We start from the raw sequence: 13,959 nt of genomic DNA on the forward strand, positions 1-13,959 counted from the left end.
TATGTGTGTATGTATGTGTATATGTATATATGTATATGTGTGTGTGTGTATACAGTTTTTTCCCCAAATGCCATCAGTCTGCTAAACAAATAATTTCTTCAACACTGTCAAACTATTTACTAAATCTGCACTATTAATCTCATTGTTCCGATCACCCATCTCATGACTGTATTTATGACTGTAACTTTGTTGCTTGTATCCTTACGATTTATATTGATATTGATTGTTTCCTGATCGCTTATTTGTAGCCTATGGCTATCATTAAGTGTTAAATTTGTACCCAATGATTATCATTAAGAGTTGTAAGTATTGTATCTTGATGAAGGTATATTTTCTTTTATGTACACTGAGAGCATATGCACCAAGACAAATTCCTTGTGTGTCCAATCACACCTGGCCATTAAAAAAATCTATTCTATTCTATTCTATATGAATTTCAGGCAGAATCTTTCAAAACTAGCTGAAAAAAAGGATAGAAAAGTGATTATACATCTCCTGTGTTTTAAAACATTAAACTGGTAAAAATATATTTATTGTTTTTATCTTGCATGTGTTATGTAGACCTTTCGGTTTATTAAAAAGTATAAGGAAATCAGTTTGTCAGTGTTCATATTTACAAAGTTTACAAAATTTAAACTATTAGATTTTAGCTATTGGAATCAATAAAAGCTAGGCGGACTAATAAACCTATTATATTTGTGGATTTGTGGTACTGGATTTTTCTTAAACCAACACAAGTATTCTTTTTAAAATTATCATAGCACTGGTTATTTGTTCCGGGTGAAACCAGGAGAGTTTATAATTTGTGTGCTTTTGTTTGTGTGAAGCCAGCCAGCCAGCCAGAGTTCTTGACCTGAGCACCTGTTTCATTGGGGTTGTGGGGGGGAGGTTAAGACTGATAATTTGTTTTGCATGGCATCACTTGGAACAGATGCAGTGAGGTGGAAGTTAAAAAAGTCTGTCGCTCTGATTGTTGGCCAGAGGGGAAAGTAATACTACATAGGATGGCTGAAGGCAAATCAACTGTTCCTCAGCAGCTTCTCCCAACAGATCGCCTTCTGGTAACAGGGGGAGGAAATGGGAAAAAATCATTAGCACTTCAACAGTTTCCAAGCCAGAATCATATTTCCACAGCACATTTTAAAGTAAAAATTGGTAGGCAAATCCATAGCTATTTAGATACCAAAAGTGAAAGAAACTAATGCTACACTTGCACTGTAAGATTTTTTTTTGTCATGCTTAGCCTGTTTCACACATTCTTGATAATACATGATGTTCACATGAGGAAATGGGCAACAGCCCTACATATCTACCCCTAATCAAGATACAAAAGGTACAAACCTGTATCTAGCTGAATGCAGTCCTATTGCTTTGGCTGTTTAGGAAACCTGTATGCGTACACATTGGGCTTTAAAACATACAAACACACAACACACATACACACACGCACAATTAAGGCTTCTTACCATGTAACATATTGTGGCTGCAGATCTTCCCCATCAACCAGGGAGACTGGAGGCAGTGATAGAAGTACAAAAGCATGAATCTTCATCTATCTTGTATAAAATGCCTTCTCAGTGCAGGTGAGGATGTTGAGTTGGAGTCGTAATTTGAAAAATCAGATGCCTGGACAATCTCTGTTATATGTTGGAAAATCAGGATACCTACTGTGAGTTATTATACAGGATATTGAAATCAACTGGCACTAAGCACTAATTGCAGTGATAAATTTGTATATCTATATTAATGTGAGTCACTTTGGACATTTTAGGAGAATTCCAAATAGATCCTAACCTAATATACCAACTTAAATGACATTTTCCCCATTTGTACATCACAGGAAACAGATTTAAGAAAATATATTAAATATCCTGAAACTAGCCTCCAGAGAGAAGATGAAAGGTGAAATATGAGGACAGAATGCATAAGCATGTAGCTGCTAAACTATGGCTTATTAGAGATCATTACATGTGAACTGAAATCCATCAATGGGCTGTCAAATTGTTTTGATTGTTGAAACAATAATACACTAATTAAATCATTAGAATGCCTTCAATGGTCTAAATGTATGAATGGTGTACAGCTAAATATATATCCATGCATGCACCATTAAAATTTCTGTAATCTGCAATATTTGTGGAAATAGATTCTTATTACTCTTTCATTGCTTAATTACTTCATTTTTAGGAGACTAGAGCAAATATATATTTTGTTTTCTGAAAAATGACAAGCATTTTTTTCCCACTCTGATGTCTTAGGAATAGAATTTCTGTACCTACCAAGCAAAAATAGTTATTATATTAAAATGAGGCAATTGTCTAGCTTACTCACATATGGTATATACACTTAAAACTTTTATAGTTAAACAAGGTCTATAGGCATTTGTTTGCAAGCATATGTTTTAGAAAAATTCATATACAATTTCAGCTATCCATATCAGTTCAATATATCACCTCTAATATTAACAGTGCTATTTGCCAACATGCACAATTCCTTGTGGCCATTGCAAACTAACTTGTTTCATGTTCATTGACATTAGTCAATGGAAAATATTTTTTTTCTTCTAAACTAGATTAACAAAGGTATGATGAATCTAGCTCAAAGTTCCTAATAAAGTTTGCGATAAAATAAGTAATAGATCAAAGCAATGGTGAAATCCAAATTTTTTTATTACCAGTTCTGTGGGCATGGCTTGGTGGGCGTGGTGTGGCTTAGTGGGTGTGGCTTGGTGGGCATGGCAGGGGAAGGATACTGCAAAATCTCCTTTGTCACCCCACTCCAGGGGAAGGATACTGCAAAATTCCCATTCCCTCACCACTCCTGGGGAAAGAATATTGCAAAATCTCCATTCCCACCCCACTTTGAAGTCAGCCAGAAATGGTATTTGCCGGTTGTCCGAACTGCTGAAAATTTCCGCTACCGGTTCTCCAGAACCTATCAGAACCTGCTGGATTTCGCTCCTGGATCAAAGCTTGCACATGTGCGTTACTACAAATGCATAAACAATGTGTACTTGTTAATCCCTTATATATTCCATCCAAATAGGCTGCTGGCATCATTTGAAAATGAAATTCTGTGAAAGCTTGTCTCAGGGAATGGGATGTGAGAAACTGTAAATAATATGGCATTCCTTGTCCATCTTTAAAAAATTGGTATCAGTTAGACAACAAAAGTATAGCTGCTCTTGTTGAAAATCTTTAAAAAATAAATGGCTCCACAATTGTGTAGAATCATTTATATCATTCAGCAGTTTCTGATCAAGTGATAATTGTGAAAGTAATTTCAGACAAATTTACACATCTAGTACAGTGAATGATCCAATTTGGGTTGATCACCAGGATCAGAGTTTAATTTTCTGAGCTTTCAGGCTCGTGCTGGAGCCCATTCTCAGGGAACTTCTCTCTTACCACAATGTGTGCTTTGGGCTAATCTGTGCATATTATTTATCTGGTGGTTGGTTGTATCTGGCTTTATTTGTAGATTGGGGTATTGATGGCCAGTTATTAAGTACTTGGTTGTTGTTTTCTTGTGCTGCCTAGTCCTCAACTCCTAAATACCTGATAAGCTAGTGTCCCAAAGGTGCTTTTTCAAGAGGCAACCGGATTTTCTTGTTTTTCTTAGAAGATGTTTCACTTCTCATCCAAGAAGCTTCTTTAGCTCTGACTGGATGGTGGGGAATGGAAGTATTTATATTCCTTGCAGACAGCTGGTCATTTGCATTCTTTTAGAGAGTTCTTGAGGCCACTTGGAGGTTTATCTGTGTCCTCAGGGTCACCTGAGTAGTGCAAATGGGTAGTATGCTGGTGATTAATCAGCACTCTTGTTGACTGACAAGGGAACCGTTTCCCAGGCTACAATCATTTCCCTGGATATTTTTGTACCTGCTTGGCCAACAATTTTTAGCTGCAAAATTGAATGTACATTCTTCTTCATTGCAATGTGAGGCTATCAATGAATGTGGGTCTCCTTGTCTGACTGCTCATTTGTATTCTTACAGTCTAATGATCAGCTTTCTCCCTGCCTGTCCTCCATAGTCACAGGAGCAATCCATGCAGGAGATCTGGTAAATTATATTAGAAGTTTCTCCTACTTGTCAAGTTGTGTGTGGAAACATTTTTTGCCAAATAAATATTGAGCACGAGGACTAATCTCTTATAATATACTCTTGGCTTCTTTAGCTTATATTAGTTAATGGAAGGCCCATGGCTAATCTCAAACGATGCTGGTTCACACGGCAGTAAGACTAAGACCGATCTCACAAGTTTATTCTGGACCACTTCTACTTCTAATTTACTGAAATCCCAAACTGAGATTGTTTCTCTTGATTTCTATTTCCCCTGTATTAAATATGCTCCTTTTGAATCAAAGGAAGGCCAGATCAAAGGAAGGCCAAATCCCAGCCTAGTTGAAAATTACAGACTAATCTCTCTATGCTGCGTCACCTGCAAAGTAATGAAATCTATCATCAACCAATCCATTACCCACCACCTAGAAACAAACAACCTACTCTCTAATAAACAATTTGGTTTCAGAAAAAAATTATCATGTAACTTACAACTTCTTCACTACAAAAACATATGGACTACTAATCTTGATCAAGGCAAAGGGGCCTGGGTACTTACGGGACCGCCTGCTGTTACCTCATGCCTCCCACCGACCCGTACGCTCACACAGAGAGGGACTTCTCAGGGTGCCGTCCGCCAAACAATGTCGGCTGGCGGCCCCCAGGGGAAGATCCTTCTCTGTGGGGGCTCCTACTCTCTGGAATGAACTTCCCCCCGGTTTACGCCAAATATCTGATCTTCGGACTTTTCGCCACGAACTGAAAACATATTTGTTTGCTCGCGCGGGGCTTTCTTAAATTGGGGAGATTTTAAATTTAATTTTTTAGTTTTAAATTGGGGTTTTTTAGATTATATATTTTAATTTATCGGCCTAACTGTATAATAAGTTTTTAAATCTATTTTTAATTGTATATTGTTTATTTTTATCTTGGCTGTACACCGCCCTGAGTCCTTCGGGAGAAGGGCGGTCTAGAAATCTAATAAAATAAATAAATAATAATAAATAAAATAAAGCAATAGATGCAATCTACATAGACTTCTGCAAAGCTTTTGACTCAGTAGTACATGATAAACTTCTCCTAAAACTAAAATCCTACGGCATTTCAGGACCTCTTCACAATTGGATAAATGCCTTCCTGTCAAACAGACAACAAGTGGTCAAAATTGGCAATGCTCTATCAAATCCTGTTCCTGTCAAAAGTGGTGTTCCCCAAGGCAGCGTTCTTGGACCAACGCTCTTCATACTATACATAAATGATCTCTGTGACCTTATCTCAAATTATTGTGTTCTCTTTGCTGATGATGTCAAACTATTGAACATCACCAACAATACAACTACCCTTCAAAAAGATCTTGACTTTGTATCCGATTGGTCTAAAACTTGGCAACTCCAAATCTCAAGCAGCAAATGCTCAGTCTTACATATTGGAAAAAAGAACCCAAACACTAAGTACAAGCTTCATGGACATTACCTTACAGATGACCCCCACCCTGTTAAAGACCTTGGAGTTTACATATCAAATGATCTAAGTGCCAAAGCCCACTACAACTACATAGCAAAAAAGGCTCTAAGAGTTTCATTTCATTTTCATTTCATTTATTTGATTTTTATACCACCCTTCTCCCGAAGGACTCAGGGCGGTGTACAGGCAAATAAAAACAGATAAGACAATATTTTATAAAATGCGAGATTAAAAAACTTATTATAATTTGCCTAAAAAATTTAAAATATATAGAAGTTAAAACCCCGTTTAAAATTAATACTAAAAACTAAAATCCATAAAATTTAAGCCAGCCCCGCGCGAATAAAAAGATGCGTCTTCAGTTCGCGGCGAAAGGTCCGAAGGTCAGGTATTTGGCGTAAACCCGGGGGAAGTTCGTTCCAGAGTGTGGGAGTCCCCACAGAGAAGGACCTTCCCCTGGGGGCCGCCAGCCGACATTGCTTGGCGGACGGCACCCTGAGAAGTCCCTCTCTATGAGAGCGTACGGGTCGGTGGGAGGCATATGGTAACAATAGGCGGTCCCGTAAGTACCCAGGCCCTAAGCCATGGAGCGCTTTAAAGGTCATAACCAAAACCTTAAAGTGCACCCGAAAAGCCACAGGTAGCCAGTGCAGTCTGCGCAGGAGGGGTGTTACATGGGAGGTACGCGACACTCCCTCTATCACCCGCGCAGCTGCATTCTGGACTAGCTGAAGCCTTCGAGTGCACCTCAAGGGGAGCCCCATGTAGAGAGCATTACAATAATCCAAGCGAGAGGTAACGAGTGCGTGAGTGACTGTGCACAAGGCATCCCGATCAAGGAAGGGGCGCAACTGCCGAACCAGGCGGACCTGGTGGAAGGCCCCCCTGGAGACGGCCGTCAAATGGTCTTCAAACGACAGCCGCTCATCCAGGAGGACACCTAAGTTGCGCACCCTATCCTTTGGGGCCAATAACTCGCCTCCAACAGTCAGCTGCAGCTGCAGCTGACTGAATCGAGATGCCGGCATCCACAGCCACTCCGTCTTGGAGGGATTGAGCTTGAGCCTGTTTCTCCCCATCCAGACCCGTACGGCTTCCAAACACCACGACAGCACTTCGACAACTTCATTGGGGTGACCTGGGGTGGAGAAGTACAGCTGGGTGTCATCAGCGTACTGATGGTACTTCACCCCAAAGCCACTGATGATCTCACCCAACGGCTTCATGTAGATGTTGAACAGAAGGGGCGAGAGAATCGACCCCCTTGTTGTAAACCTAATGTTGCATAGCTTCTTTTCCAAAAACTCTACACTGCTAACCAGAGCATACAAAACATTTGCTAGACCTATTCTTGAATACAGCTCACTTGTCTGGAACCCACACCACATCTCTGACATTAATACAATTGAATGTGTCCAGAAATATTTTACAAGAAGAGTTCTCCGCTCCTCTGAAAACAACAAAATACCTTACACCACCAGACTTGAAATCCTGGGATTAAAAAATTTAGAACTCCGCCAACTCCGACAAGACCTGTGTTTAACACAGAGAATCATCTATTGCAATGTCCTTCCTGTTAAAGACTACTTCAGCTTCAATCGCAATAATACAAGAGCAAACAATAGATTCAAACTTAATGTTAACCACTTCAATCTTGATTGCAGAAAATATGATTTTTGTAACAGAGTTGTTAACGCTTGGAACACACTGCCTGACTCTGCGATCTCTTCTCAAACTCCCAAAAGCTTTAGCCAAAAACTGTCTACCATTGACCTCACCCCATTCCTAAGAGGACTATAAGGGGTGTGCATAAGTGCACAAAAGTACCTACCGTTCCTGTCCTAGTGTTTCCTTTCATTATATCAAATTAATACAATTATTACATACTTTTGCTCATATATATGCTTATATGATATTTTGCTGATTTATGTTGATGTTTGTGTATACTGTTGTGACAAAATAAAAAATATAAAAAATATATTTAAAAAATGGCTCCCTACCATTTAATTTCTATCTATATCTCTTTGGTCCTTTAGAAAATAGTACCACCTTGGTTTTGGAATAACTTATCTGTAAGTATTCTTTCCTAGAGTAAATACCAATTACTGTCAGAATTTTTCTCTTTCCAATTAATGTTGTTGACATGAGTATCATGTTGTCTGTATACAGTAATATAGAGACCTTTCTACTTCCAATTAATGTGGCATAGAATGTGGCATAGAATGAAGGATTATTAAGCTCTTCTACAATGTGGTTTATATAAAAATTAAAGTGGAAGGAAGCCAATACAATACAATACAACACTGAGGCATACATTTTTTGGTTTCAATCTGCTTTGTTAGGGAACCACTCTGGTTTATCTGTACGCATGTGTATATTGATATAATTTATGTATTATATAAAGTATAGTTCCATCTATATCAGTAGTGAAAAACTTCTCCCATAATTTTCATTCATTTATTGTTATCAAAGGCAGATGATAAATCAATATATGCTGCATATAAATATTTTGAGGGGGCATTCACTGTCTGGGGAATCAGATGTTGAAAGTGAAATACTTATCAACAGTGCTTTGTGTATACTACAGAGCTTACAGCCAATGTCAAGAAATATTAGCTGTTATGTTAGCTGTACAGTATTTCCTTAGTTTATTCATGGAAAAATAGTGATGATAAAGACATATCACAAATTTTAAGAAGCCATTGTTAAGAAAGCCAAGATCTACAGAGGTCAAAGATTGTTGTTAACTTTGAAGATATACCAATTGCATATTACTTATACACTGCGGAAGAAACTAGTAATAGCTGACATCTTGTCCAGGAAAAGATTTGATATAGGAAAAGCTAAATTATCACTTTCTTTGAACATTTGCCTGATACTAAAATGAGAGACTTTAAGGAAGTTAAATTGAAGTGCTGTAATTTACAGCTCTTGAAGGTTATTAGATGATCTCAGGAAAAAAAAGGCAATATGTCCAAAGAAATGAGAATAGATTAGAAATATAGAGAAGAGTTAAATGTTTATAAAGAATAATTTTTTAAGTGTGATTGTATAGTTTGACATAAATTAAGAATTGAAATGTTGGGAAAGATATATTCAAATTTCTAGATAAAGAATATCCCTTATTGCTAGATTACTGTTCAGTGTTTGCAATCTATCAACTAAAAAAGCTTTCTAGTAATCTGTCAGAATTAGGTACAACAGTTTTACATTGTCATCTATTTAGTTTATAGAAATATTCCAGTGACGACAAAACACCAGTCCATCTTTTAAGGAACTGGTGACATATCATTAGATCCACTCTTAAGAAGCTGATGGTGAATCACTAACTTGACTTTTAACAAGTAGATATTTAAACTATTATTGATGTCAGGAGTTTGAGACATTCTCAGGATGATCACAGAAATATGTCAGAAAAAATGGGCAAGAATAAGAACATTATGGTAAATGAATCCTCTTCGGAAGGATTTGATAAAGTTAATTTTGAACAGAATAGTTTATACAAATCTGAATGATGTTCATATTTAATATGAAAGTTTAGAATTTATTGTGCATCTCAGGATTCTAGAACTCCATTCTGGTATCATTATGAGCAGAACTAATCACAATATTTCTTTTCTGCCAAATCAGCTTCCCTTTTTTCTCTGATAAATATGAAAGAAAATTCCTTACAATATAGCTAGCTCATGCTCACATAAATATTAATAGAAATACATGGTACTGTATTGACACTGCTCCAGTGATGAAATCAAAAATTTTTTGCTACCGGTTCTGTGGGCATGGTTTGGTGGCTGTGGTGTGGCTTGGTGGGCATGGCAGGGGAAGGATACTGCAAAATCTCCATTACTATCCCACTCCAGGGGAAGGATATTGCAAAATCTCTATTCCCACCCCACTCTGGGGCCAACCAAAAGTGGTATTTGCCAGTTCTCAGAATTGCTCAAAATTTCCACTACCAGTTCTCCAGAACCTGCCAGAACCTGCTGGATTTCACCCCTGCACTGCTCTGTATGTGAATGTGTATGTGGGTATGTGGACATGGGTGTCGAAGAGGATGCATAGTAATCATAGAGAATATATGGCTAAAGAATCTATCATGCTATCTTGATAGTGAGTTCAAAAAAAATAATGTAGTTCTAATTGGTCACATTTCCATGTCACGTATTTTTCAATATTTTCTGTGGATTTTGTTCTTCAATAGTATTTTTAAAAATAAAATCCAATGCAACAAATATAGCCAGAAGTTCCCTTGTGAAAACTTGTTAAGTTAAGTTATTCTGTTAGACTAAACAGACTAAAGTTTTCTTAACAGGTCTAAAAGGAAGAGAACTTTTCCAGTTGTCACTGGCACCACTATGAACCAGTCATGGAGACTGTTATATTCTATTGATCAATAAAGTGAATTCAATTTATTATCCCTCATGAGAACCAATTGCTTGGAAAGCTAAGAGACATATCCAAAGGATGAGAAATGCTTACAATAATTATTTGTGACTGCCAAACACCTATGAATAGTGCCATCTGTGGAAATCCAGATGTTTGGAAGCTAGGATTTTGTTTGCTGATTTGTCCCTTCCTCTTCTTTTTAATGTCTAAGAGTATATTTTATTTTTATTCTTTTAGAACTGTACTAAAGCAGATTTGTGTCCTAATTTGCACAAAAGCTAAAAGAAAATATTTGCTCCAATGAACACACATAAGTGACATAAGCATAACTGTGATTCAGAAAAATGCCAGAAATATTGAAAAGCTGCCCAAGTGGCAAACAAATTATGCCAATAGCAATCATGTAAATCTAAATTAGTTGATGGCCAAAGTCCAGTTGGCAATATAATGAATGGAGTTCAGTGAGAAGCTAAGTAGAACTGCTGGATAAAGTAATTCAAGGCGACAGAAGCATGAATTGACCTAAAACCACCTTGGTTTTGCCTGCTCATTCAGCCAAATGCTGTAATTTTCCTTTCTTTTGATTATCAATCTATTTGTTATAGGTTAAAAAAAACTTGCTGTGACTGTTCTCAGGAGAATCTACTACTGAGAAAGTTGTCAAAATTATTTATTCATATTTAATGTATGCAAACCACTTGTATGCCACTTTTACTACTGCCCAGGTGATTTATTTAAAATCTTTGTAAATGTAAGGATGAAAATACTTTCACAATATAGCACAGAGAAAGCTAAGTGCATTTGAAGGCAAATTTTATCCCAATAAGCCATTTTTTTAAAAAAGAAAGAAATATCCACATGTCCTCAGTTCAGAATGTGAAGGTTTCTAAGTGGGAGAGACAAAATAATATGCCAGTGATTTAAATATATACAGTGGAAAGAATCGAACATAAATTTGGCTTCTATTCAATCAAATAAGAAGTGAGACCACCAACTTCCTATAGATTAGCGTACTTGATAAGAACATTTCAGTCAGAATTACACATAATGTGTAAAATTAGGAGTCTTCGAGCATGTTTTGTTTTCAGTAATATATCCTTACACTATGAGAAAGCAGTTAGATTAGATCTGATGTTTTTATCTTTCTTTCTTGGAGTTTAAATTAAAATAGAGTTCTTCCATCCTGGGGTTTTTTTTTAATTGAAAAAAAATGTAATAAGCATGCTTATCTGGCTCCAACTAACTCATTATTCTTAATTTTTATATTATGTTATTTTGTCTATCATGGGTATTGTATTATGTTTTTAAATATTCCTGTACAGTATCGACAGCTACATGAAAATGGTGGTTTAGAAATCTAACAAAAAAAATTAAAAAGTTCATGAATGTCAAACTTTCTTATTCTGCAATATCTGGGACTGGGAAAACACAAAGAGAGAGAGAAACCCATTTAGCAGAATCAGTTTATGTAACTTCTACCCTATTTCAAGATCTCATAAATTTAGCAGAACAGATGATGCATAGCATGATGTTATTCATCACGTACATATTGTTGACATATTTGTCTGAACTAAGTTTTATTGATCATTTTGATGGGGATAATTTTGATGGAAGCATACGTGGCATTACAATCTGGCTTTAGTTTCCTGTGGTTATTCAATTAAGATCTATCTGTAAAAAAATTAATAATGTTGGAGAAAAAAATGGAATGCAACGATAAACTTGAAAAAAAACTCTTTTGAAAATATACAGCAAATTATTTTGTTAAAACAAGTATAGGAGGGAAAGATATAGCCTGTTCAGAACTCTAATTTAATACTAATCACTTTTTGCTTTACTGTTCAAGTCTACATAACCAAAAAAATGTTGTATGCTATTTCACAATACTAGATTTTATAGTAATGAGAATGAGAATCCTCAAGGAGAAAACAACTCAAGAAGCTTGGGAAATTTTGAAAAGTACAATTATAAAAGCCCAGTCTAGCACAATACCAATGAAGAAGAAAAATAACAGCTCTCAAAAGAAACCAGCATGGCTGCATAAAGAACTCTCTGACAAATTGAAAGACAAAAAGGACAAGTATAAAAAATGGAAAGAGAGGCATATAATTAAGGCAGAATATCAGCAAATACCAGCCTGCAAAGATGAAGTGCGGAAGGCTAAGACTTGCAACAAAAGTAAAAAATAACAAAAAAAGCTTCTTCCAATATGTTAAAAACAAGAAAAAAGTCAAGGAAACAATTGGCCCATTGCTGGGAGAAAGTGGCAAGAAGGTGACAAGCAACAAGGAGAAAGCACAACTACTTAACTTGTATTTTGCAAGGGAAAAAACAGTCCAACCAATCAAAAACAGCACCACAAAAAACAGATTAAGAACATAAGTTAAAATAGGGAAGAAAATGGTAAGTGGCACCTGTCTACCCTAGATGAGTTCAAATCACCAGGACCAGCTGGAATACATCCCAAGGTTCTGAAGGAACTGGCAGATATGATCTCAGAACCACTGAACTATATCTTTCAAAGATCCTGAAGCACCAGGGAAATGCCAGAGGACTGAAAAAGAGCTGATGTAGTTCCCAGATTCAAAAAAGGAAAAAAAACAGATCCAGGATACTACAGATCCATCAGCCTGACCTCAGTACAAGGGAAGATTCTGGAAAAGATAATCAAGCAACAAATCAGTGAACACCTAGAAGCAAACCAAGTAATAATCAAAAGCCAACATGGGTTTGTCAAAAACAGATCATGCCAGACTAATCTTATTACATTCTTTGACAAAGTGACAAAATTAGTGGACCAGAGGAATGCTGTCCATTCAGTAAGGCATTTGACAAAGTAGATCATAACCTACTACTTGATAAAATAGAAAAATGTGGGTTAGACTGCATCACCACCAGATGGATTTGTTACTGGCTGACCAACCACACTCAACATGTAGCCCTCAATGGAACTGCATCTACATGGAAGAAGGTATGCAGTGGGATACCCCAGGGCTCTGTTTTAGGCCCAGTAATCTTCAACATCTTCATCAATGACTTGGACAAGAGGATAGATGGGAACTAATCAAATTTGCAGATAATACCAAGCTATCAGGAATAGCTAACACTCTGGAAGATAGGCTTAAGATACAGAAGGCTCTTGACAGACTTGAACATTGGGTGCTATCTAACAAAATGAAATTCAATAATGAAAAAAGTAAGGTTCTATATTTAGGCAAGAAAAACAAAATGCATTTTTTTTTTTGACTATATTCAACGTAGATATCAGACTAAGAGTTATCAGACTGTTTTTGAATGATTATGATGTATTATTTTTGATAGCTTTTGGGGGAAGTTAGGAATTGATGATTGTAGGGGTATAATTAAGTTGGGACGAAAACTTTTTAGCATATGTTTGTTTTACCTTTAACTATACCTTGTGCTCGTTCCGGGAAGTCGGGGGGGAGGGGGGTTGCGAAGGGAGGGGGGAGGAGGGGGGGAAAGGGGGAAAAAATTTTTTGTAAAACTTTTTGAATAAAAAAAAAAAGAAAAAAATAAAAAAAAGAAAAAAAAAAGAAAAAAAATGCACAGATACAGTATATGTGATACCTTGCTCAATAGTGGTGACTGTGAGAGGGATCTTGGAGTGCTAGTGGACAATCACTTAAATATGAGCCAGCAGTGTGCTGCAGCTGCCAAAAAAACCAACACAGTTCTAGGCTGCATAAACAGAGGGATAGAATCAAGATCACGTGAAGTGTTAATACCACTTTGTAGTGCCACTTTGATGGAAGGTAACAGCACTCTGTGCACATTCGGCATTTAGTCATGCCGGCCATATGACCATGGAGATGTCTTCAGATAGCGCTGGCTCATCGGCTTAGAAACGGAGATGAGCACCACTCCTAGAGTCGGAAACAACAAGCATGCATGTGCGGGGCAACCTATACCTTTACCTTTAATACCACTATAATACTAATTTATTTGGCTGAAGGGTAATGTCAGCCTTATCAAAGTGACCCATGTCTTATCTGACATTGAGTGGGGATTGACAACTAGTACTTCTC

The sequence above is a fragment of the Ahaetulla prasina genome, chromosome 7 (genome assembly GCF_028640845.1).
Source record: "Ahaetulla prasina isolate Xishuangbanna chromosome 7, ASM2864084v1, whole genome shotgun sequence".
In the NCBI taxonomy this organism is placed as follows: Eukaryota; Metazoa; Chordata; class Lepidosauria; order Squamata; family Colubridae; genus Ahaetulla; species Ahaetulla prasina.